Genomic DNA, 9685 nt, shown 5'->3' on the forward strand with positions numbered 1-9685 from the left:
CTGAGGTATAAACAAGACATGCCCATAACTAGGCCAGCCATGACATAGATGTGGCTAGCTGAATTTTCTCACCTGGCCCCTTCTGAATCCTGCAGAGGCCCAAGAAGCTTGATGTAGCACCACTTTCACACTGCCCATTGATTCCCCAAAGAGAGAGTGACTTGTCTGAAGTGAATCATTTTCAGAACTAATTAGCAAAAATAACCCTCCATTCTCCTTCTGGCTAAAATTAAGTCCTTTTACATAAAACAAGGGATGGCTAGTACCTTTCCAGTGCTGAATAACCATGCAAGACTACTATAAATTTAGTGTGTATATGAATAAAAAAGGCATAAAAAGGGGAGAAATGGATTTGCAAAATTCTCCAACGGCCTCAGTATTAATTTCTGCTCTTAGAGAGTCACCATTAGCACTGACCTTCTTAGTCAATAGATGTGCTCACTGCAGAAGCACAGACAGGCTCTTGGCTTTTGCAACTAAAATCAGTTTGATGGCTTTTTCTGCTACTGCTAGCAGAAGTCAACACAGTTAAGTTAGAGCAAGAAGCTACTTTCCAGTCTATTTTGTGCAATCCTGTGCACAGATATTTACAAAGCTCCTAGCAGCTACCCATGTGCTGGCCCACAAGAGGCAACAGAAGGCTAACGTTGGATACGCAGAGGATCCACAGCAGACAGCTTGCCTCATGGGGTTGATTTCCCAGGTCTCCCCATGCTGGTTAAGGAAGGGGTTTCCCTCTATGCAATGGAGCAATGCCTGTGCTGGCTGAGGAGGCAGAACAGGTCCTGCTGCTCAGAAACTGGCCAGCCCTGCCTGCTTAGCATTTGCATTCACAAAGCCTGACTCTGAGGTCTACGGTAGATCACTAAAAATAATAATTTAAAAAAAAAAAAAACAAAAAAACCCAAACCACCACGTGTGTGGAGAAGAGAGAGATGCAGTCTTTTCTTTTTGTCCCAGGGGCCCCCAGGAAAGGTGAGTGAAACAGGTTCAACCTCCATCCCATGCATACCATCTCCAGCCAATCCTGAACCAAGTCTGGGTATATTTTATGGACAGGAATGTGCTGTGTCACAGGATCTGGATGGATGCAAGCTGTCTGGATGGATGGAGCTGTTCCACTTGACATAAATAATTAGAAATTAATTGGAACACAGACTGTACTATGCCCACCCTTCCAGCCCCACATCTTCCTACCACCATCATCTCCTCTCCCTGCTGCTCTAACAGGACGTGGTGGGTTGACCCTGGCTGGAGGCCAGGTGCCCACCAAAGCCACTCTATCATTCCCCCCCTCAGCTGGACAGGGGACAGAAAATATAACAAAGGGCTTGTGGCTCGAGATAAAGACTGGAGAGATCACTCAACCAATTACTGTCATGGGCAAAACAGACTTGACTTAGGGAAAATTAACTTAATTTATTGCCAATCAACCAGAGTAGGGTAATGAGAAATAAAACCGAATCTTAAAACACCTTCCCTCCACGCCTCCCTTCTTCCCAGGCACAGCTTCACTCCCAGATTCTCTACTTACCCCCACCAGCGGCACAGGGGGATGGGGAATGGAGGTTATGATCAGTTCATCACACATTGTCTCTGCTGCTTCATCCTCCTCAGGGGCAGGACTCATCACACTCTTCCCCTGCTCCAGCGCGGGGTCCCTCCCACAGCAGACAGTCCCCCCACGAACTGCTCCAGCATGGGTCCTTCCCACAGGCTGCAGTCCTTCAGGAGCACATTGCTCCAGCGTAGGTCCCCTGCGGGGTCACAAGTCCTGCAAGAAAACCTGCTCCAACGTGGGCTCCTTGCTCTGCAGGGCCACAGGTCCTGCCAGGAACCTGTTCCAGCGTGGGCTTCCCACGGGGTCACAGCCTCCTTCGGGCACCCACCTGCTCCGGCAGGGAGTCCTCCATGGACTGCAGGTGGACATCTGCTCCACCGTGGACCTCCATGGACTGCAGGGGGACAGCCTGCCTCACCATGGTCTTCACCACAGGCTTCAGGGGAATCTCTGCTCCGGTGCCTGGAGCATCTCCTCCCCCTCCTTCTTCACTGACCTGGGTGTCTGCAGGGCTGTTTCTCTTACGTGTTCTCACTCCTCTCTCTGGCTGCAGTTTCTGTGCCGCAGCAACTTTTTTTCCCTTCCTAAATCTGTTATCCCAGAGGTGCTACCACTGTCACTGATGGACTCAGCCTTGACCAGCGGTGGGTCTGTCTTGGAGCCGGCTGGTGTTGGCTCCACTGGACATAGGGGAAGCTTCTAGCAGCTTCTCACAGAAGCTGCTCCTATACCCCGCCCTGCTACCAAAACCTTGCCACGCAAACCCAATACACAGGGAAGCCATAAAAATACTATTCCTGAGGAGGATGACTTGAAGGAGCAGCAGAGGGAGCAGGGAGAAGAGGAGGCTCTTCTGTCTCCTGGCTTTACGGGTATGCATCTGCAGCTTTTGGTTTGGGTTGTAACTGCACCCAGAGGTTTAAGTGGAAGGCTGGATTTACTATCATCACTGGAGCACCTTCAGCAGGGACCCACACTGCTGCTTTCACAAGGTCTCTGTTTGGTCTTCCTTCCACATGTTTAAAAGCATTCGTGACAGTGGCTGTAGAAAGCAGGCACTCTTCCACAAGATCCTCATGGAGGTTTGCCTGCGACGGGAAACTCACGTTGTTTGGTTTAAACACACATCGTACCTTTGGTGGATGAGAGTTCATGTAATGAAAAGAGGGTTCAGTTCAACTTGTGTTCAAAACCTACTTGCTGGAAGATCTGTCTGCCTTTTCTCTCATGTTTTATGTTAATTTCCTGGCCCTGCTGAACAAAAATAAGTCAGTCCTCTGTGATCTCACTGGACCACTAAAAAAGAGAGGCAGCTCTCACCTGCCTCTGCAAAATTTCCTGATATTAGCAATTATTGTTCTGATGTTTCATCACTGATAAGTTGGAAACCTACCAAAGAATGGGCATTTAATTAAACTACACTCAAAGAGGCACTTGATGGTTGGACAGTGCTTGAATTGAAGCAGTCTTTATTAATATAACTGAAATAGATACTGACCACTGCATATCCGCTTCACAGATGTTCCTTTCTATGATGTTGCCCTGGCATTGTTCTCTTCACATAAACCAAATGGTCTCTTTTCACTTCAGAAAAGACGTTTCCCCAATGCCTTGTGGGCTGAAATAGTAGGGCTAAAAGTGAATATGTGCGTGATTGCTCTCAGGGGAAGAAAAGTTGCCCAGTTCATTCTGGTGATGTCAAAACTCTATGTATGTGCACAACAGAAATTGTATTGTATTAGCTGATTAATCAAGCACATTTTCTGTGTATCGTGGCAATGCTCCTTATTCTAATGGCTGCCTCATTAGAAACATCTTTCTGGTAAGGTACAAAATTTTCCTTTCTGAGACAACAGAGAGTTTCATCTCCAGAGGTCCAGGCTCCATTGAAGTCACTCTTCTGGGAGAGTTTCTGGGTTTTATGTTGTGTTGGGAAATTAACTTTGTGCCATCTTGGCCCCATTAAACCAGTGGGAGTTTTGCCTTGGACTGCAGTAGAATTAGGACGTTGTGCACTCTATAATAATTGAACTGGAAATTATAGGAGCACAATCTTCCTTCTGCCCTATTAATGAGCTTAACAACTTGCTAGGAGCAAGCTTCTGCAGATGAAGAATCTGTGCAAGTATTTACACAAATCCCACATGAAGCAAAGCTTATATGTCTCTAATGAATGAAATGTAATGTACCCATGCTGGGCTCAGTGTTCAGCAGTTTGCTGCCAAACCTTCAGCCACGCTTAGCTCTATTGACGTTATAGGAAGAATGGATAAAATGCTAATGACTAACATACCTTTTTGGTATTAGAATTGCAAGCTTGAAATGCAGGCACTGAAATCAAGGGGAATTTTAGACTTGGTTTCAATGGAAGCAGAGCTGCTTCTACAAATTCCATCCAGCACGAGGGTGAGAGTGGTGGTGTTGTTTCTTTTTGAAATATTTTGTGCTATGTCCTTTGTACCTCCACCTGTAATGGAATAGATTGTCCCAGACAGAGGACACCATCCTGCTCTGAATAGCAGGCAGTAATCTGCTTAGCAATAGGAACCAAGCAAGGACCATTAGCACACTTCCTTCCTCCTTCCCTTCATTTTGCTGTATGGGCTGGATTGGCAACCTGAGAGTTGAGGGATGTGGGATGAAGACAATGGTGAAAGCCCTGCATGACTGCTGCTACTGGTACAGGACCACTGCTCTTCTCTGGGCAATCTGGGATTTCTCAGGATCCACCACGGGCTACAACACCCGTTGTTTCCCCTCAGCCCTTAGCACAGCTACACTCCTCAGGAGGCAGGGCTACAAACCAGGCAGCTGTCAGTGGGCTGCAAAAAATCCTTGCACACTGCAGGAGGCCAGTTGCTCTGACACCTTCTCTCAGCAACACAGCACAGAAATGCTTTGTAGGGATCATTTGAGCGAGCTGTTAAGGACAGAGGGTTCAAATAAGCTGCCCATAAGTGGACTGGGGCATGTTTTGATTTGCTTCATTGGTCAACATGGTATGGATCTCTAACATCTTTATTATAGCTCCTCAACTGTGCAAGTAAATTCTCAAAATCCCCAGAATTACAAATTATGATATTCACAATGTGTATATATATTATGTATGTATAACACCACAAAAACAACTGCTTTCTTCAAAATCATATCCTGATAAGAAAACTGCAGTCCTCAGTCTGCCATCATGACATGATGGCAGTCAGGGCTCTGACTGGGCCAGCCAGTTGACCAGGTAAGGACTTAGACATTAGCCAATGATGACACCCAGAATGAAGCAGCAAAGACGTAGCATGTAGAAGATCACTTCCTTGAATTCCCATCCTCTGCATTCTCTAGCCAGCATCAATTAATCTATTATGGTTTCTCCTCTACTGAATTTTTCAGGACTGTTAAGTACTGAAAATTAGGTTTATTTTCCTTTGTAAAGTCAAAAGAAAGACATCCCTCACCCCCACCCCCAAACCTCAGGGTGTGGAAAGATATGTTCTTATCTCTTCCTACAGAGGGGAGGTGCTGAAAAATGCCCGAGATGCAGCTCATAGCTTGCTACTGACTGAGCTATGCTGGACAAGTCAGCATCTCTGTCCAGATTCCATCTTGAGACCTGAGCCAGCCCCAAACTGAAAGTTTGTCAGCACAGCGATGCACTTCCCTTGCTCGGTAGGGCAGTGACTAGCAAAGACCTTGTGATGCTGCTATAACACTAAGAATAAAGGGGGGTGTAGGATGTTTCAGGATGCTTGCAGCAAACTGGAAATTCCCAGGAAAGTTGAGAGGAGGCAGTATTCACCTTCCCTGAATTTCTTTGAAAACCCTCCCATGCAGATGGCTCTGCTTCTTGCTTCTTTGTTTCATGCCCTGGATTGAAAGACTTTTGGTCTGGTTTCAATCAAGCCTAGTTTATTCCTCTTTTGATAAAGTGTTTACTGGATATCACATGCTGAAATATCCTTTGTCAGGAAAGTTCACAGACATCATCTCAGATGTCTACATCTCTTTGCCATCCTGCTGCGAGGCACAGACAGGCCCAGGGACAGCCCAAGTTTGCTAATGAGTCTCTGTCTCTAGTCTGAGAGATAAGCACATGCTGTAGGCACTGCCGTTTCTCACACCCATGCACGTAATTTCCAGTCAGAGAAGTTGTTTTCTTCCCAGGTTTGCAGTCTAGTAAAACAAAGCAGCCAGCGTGGAGGGTGTTAGAAAGGAGAGCAAACACAGTGGTGTTTTAGAAGCTGTTTTTTAAGCTATAAGTGCAGGAGGGCTGTGATGGTATTTGAAAATATAATGCTCGGGCACAGAGTTAGAAATGCTGTAATCTTGTCAAGTCCATGGTGTTTTAGCAGAAAGACCCTGTGTGTCAACGCATGGGAAGACACGGGTTCAGCGCCTAATTAACTAGAGCAAGAAGATAGGGGGTAGGGTGAGGAAGGGCAGCGCGTGCTCCAGGAAAAGGAGCAACATGACAGATCTAATGCCCCTGGAAAGGGGAGAGACTTCTCTCAGAGATAAAGGGCAGCTTTAATCCCACCCCAGCTCTCACCTTGCTCCATGCTGCATAAGAGTGATGCATTTAAGGAGAAGCAAAAGTTACACAAGCCAGAGGTCATCTGCTACTGCTTTGTCCCAAGTCTCCCTGGAATATAGTTTTCCACTACCATCTGCCATTTGCTGGCTTTTTACATCTGTCTTTCCCTAAAAGTAACCCTCCAAAGCCCCCTGACATAAGGATCGATGAAAACTGTGGAGCAGAGTCTTTAGGAGCACCAAACTCGAAAAGTTTCCCTCATTTAAAGCCATGTCTTTTCCTTTCCTTGTTTTCTCCTAGCTTACTCCTCCGGAAGTAAGCAGGAAGACGTGGTTATAGACTAGATACATCAGCAAATGTTATCTATCTAAATGTAAAAGCACAGGTTAATCTACAATCATTTTCATGTCAATTTAGTGTGATACTTTTTTTCCCTTGGCTTTGTGCAAGAAGCCTTGGCACGACAGCCTGACTCTTGACATAGAAACTCCCTTTGCTACTCTAAATGGGGTTATTCTCTTCCTGCCTTTTAGGTCTCCTTTGTAATCCCCCTAACCTTTGCAGGGGCAGGGGGAAGGACATTTGCATGAGAGCCATCTGTCAGGGTAGATAGAAATTCCAGACTCCTCTGGGCCTTAGAGACTGCTCCAGCATTGAAGGCTTCACTCAGCAGTACAACAAGCCCAGATGGTTTCCCTCTTGGACCCAGGACAAACGTGTTGCCTTTCAGGACGTGGCAATGATTTTCCTCAAGTAAGTCTTCTGTTTAAAAAATGTGAGCTATCTACATATTCGGATCTGTGATAAATGCAACTTATGCCCCTATATGCATATTCTTTTATACATAAGGGAAAATGTAGATGTTTATAATCATTTGTCTGAAAAGTTAGGCGCATTGAGTGCAGGTTTCAATCTACTGCACTTTTAACCTCCACAACTTAAAAGGAAACTGCCAAAGACAAGTGTTGACTGTACATCAATCTGTTTGATAAAAAACAACACTGCGTATCTATCTATTGATCGAACTACGCTGGCTGCAAAGTAACTTATTTAATCAACCATAGTCTGTTTTATACCTATGACAACACTTATAAAGTGACTAAATGAATAAATTGGTCCTTACAAGATACAACTCCTTAATTCTCCATGTGTAAATTTACTTTGGGCATGCACATGCATGCAGCAGCTTTATCATAAACCTGGGCCAAACTTTCTGTGCCATGCAGTGGACTTTCACACAGAAATAAGCAGCACAGGCTGAAGCTGGGCTTAAGCACATCAGGATGGTGTGAGCCCTGAGTTTGCTTATCTGGAGGGAGTATTATCTTGGATGTAACCGCATATTACTGCATATAGAAGCTGCTTGCAGCTGGATCACTAACAGTTTTGGGATTTCTAAGACCTGTTAACATGAAATCACCCTTCACTTCCACCTTATCAGGACTTCTCATTTATCTGAAAATAGTGCCAGGGGTTGAAAGTCAAATCTGAACAAACCGTAATGTAATTAGTTGAGTACAAAACTCCACAGAACCACAGTGAAACATCTCCATATATACCGTTGATTGTATACTAGTTTTTAATGTCTTTCATGGTCTTCTGCAGTAGATACGGACTATGCAGCGGTGACAATTACAACTATGTCAACTTTAGGACAACAGGCCTCCTGGTACTGATAACCTCTTTAGAGAGAGGGTTTTGCATGGGAATGTGCTGTCTCCAGTGTCTTGTTTCTCTCCTATGCAGCACAGTCTCGCCTCCTTCCCAGCAGACTCATCCTTGCCTCTGTAGGCAGCATCAGATGCTCTGCTCCACACCCGTGCCTTGTAGGCAACCTCCTTTGCATATTTGGCATTTTTTCCAGACCATAATGTTTATTAAAAAGACAGACAGTGTTTTTTAAAGAGGACCAGTGTAGAAATCTATCACAATAGAACTATTTTAATGATGGTAGAGAGGAGAGCAGAAAAGGAGAAAGCACAGGCATTTAAATGCCCCATGGAGTCTGTGGTTTGCTAGCCTCAGCGCTCAGGCAAGCTGAGCAATCTACTTGTAGTAATTCTCCTCCCATTCCAAAAGTGGGGTTTTTATTTAATGTAAGGCTTCTAAACAACCAACCAACCACCCCATGTATTATGAGTCAAGGCATAATAATAGTCTTGTTATACCAGGAATTCCTCAAAAACCAACCCTCCAAACCCATCACACCAGCTCTGTTTCATTCATCACACATGATCTGGCCCAAACCATAGGCTCACGTATGCCAGAATGAGCATGGCACCAGTAATCTGTAAGGAACAGAGCTTTACCTGGCTTCCCCTTCTATAAATCCAGTGTTTTAACTGGTTCACACTGGACTGGCACTGCCATGAGTAAGGTCTGATTTTGGTCTTCAGTTTGGACAGATTCAAAGCGAGTTCACTGCGAGCAAAATTACAGCTGGAAAATAATCTTTACTAGTTACTGCAGTGTTGAAAAGCCAGCTGTGCTTGCATTGCAAAACCAACGGTAGACCTACTATTGACCAGCAAGCATAACATCAAGGGGCACCGTGCCTCTTTCAAGAAATCACTCTCTTATGCTGTGCTGAAAAGCTTCAGTAAGCCAACTCTCCGGTATAGAAAAGGAAAGTTCTAACAGGAAAAAAGTATCAAAGGAAGGCCAAATTCTCACTGCCCTTTGGACATTTGAAAATTCGACCCTTGAATTACAAACCAAGCCAGAAACAAATATAAAAATAACAAATGCATAGGTAGGTAATAGTTACGTATACATATATGTATGCATATATGTACACGTGTGTGTGTGTATATATGTGTATGTGTTTGTGTATTCATCTGGTTTCTATTAGATTGTCTCCTCCTTTCCCATCTGTCAAAGCTGCATTGCCTGTCTTCTAAAGCACTAGCCTGGAAACTTTTAGACATGTGTTTATCTTTAATTACATGAGTAGTTCCCCTAGTGCTGATGCGAATACCCGCGTACAAGGGTAAGGGGTTAAAGTGCAGATTTATTACAGACTCAGACTTCTTCCAGGCTGTGCTTGTGAAATAACTGAGCAGGAAGGATTAGAAAGCTGGAAGGAGTCTCAGCCCTCTTACAAGCAGGACAGCAATCATAAATGTTTAAAAAAAGATCAGATTTGGGAGTAAATCCTCCATCACATGGGTAATGTGACAGCCCCTCTGGAAAGACTGGGATAAATCTTCTGCTGCAGTAAAATGCTTCATGGCATCGTGCAGTACCTCACAAATGTAAGAGGTGACTAGGGTTGGATGTGTGAACTTGCTGAGGGTGATAGGCCACTTTCCTCGTGAGTAAAGCTATCCTGTAATATTCCCAAAGCATCCTTGGGATCTGGTGGCTAGAACAGGAAATTATTTTCTCATCCTCAGGGCATTTTTCCAGTGCTATAAATGACTGACTGATGTTTTCAATCAGGACAATGAAAATGTAAAAAGACAGTCGTGAGCTGAGTTTCAAAATATATTTCTGATTTGAGCATTTTGTTTCATGAGCTGATTTCTCAGTGATCTCATTCTGAATTTCTGAGTTCATAGAAAAATATGAAATAACTTGTGTTTCTAAGTAAAAGGCAT

The sequence above is a fragment of the Haliaeetus albicilla genome, chromosome 2 (assembly GCF_947461875.1).
Source record: "Haliaeetus albicilla chromosome 2, bHalAlb1.1, whole genome shotgun sequence".
In the NCBI taxonomy this organism is placed as follows: Eukaryota; Metazoa; Chordata; class Aves; order Accipitriformes; family Accipitridae; genus Haliaeetus; species Haliaeetus albicilla.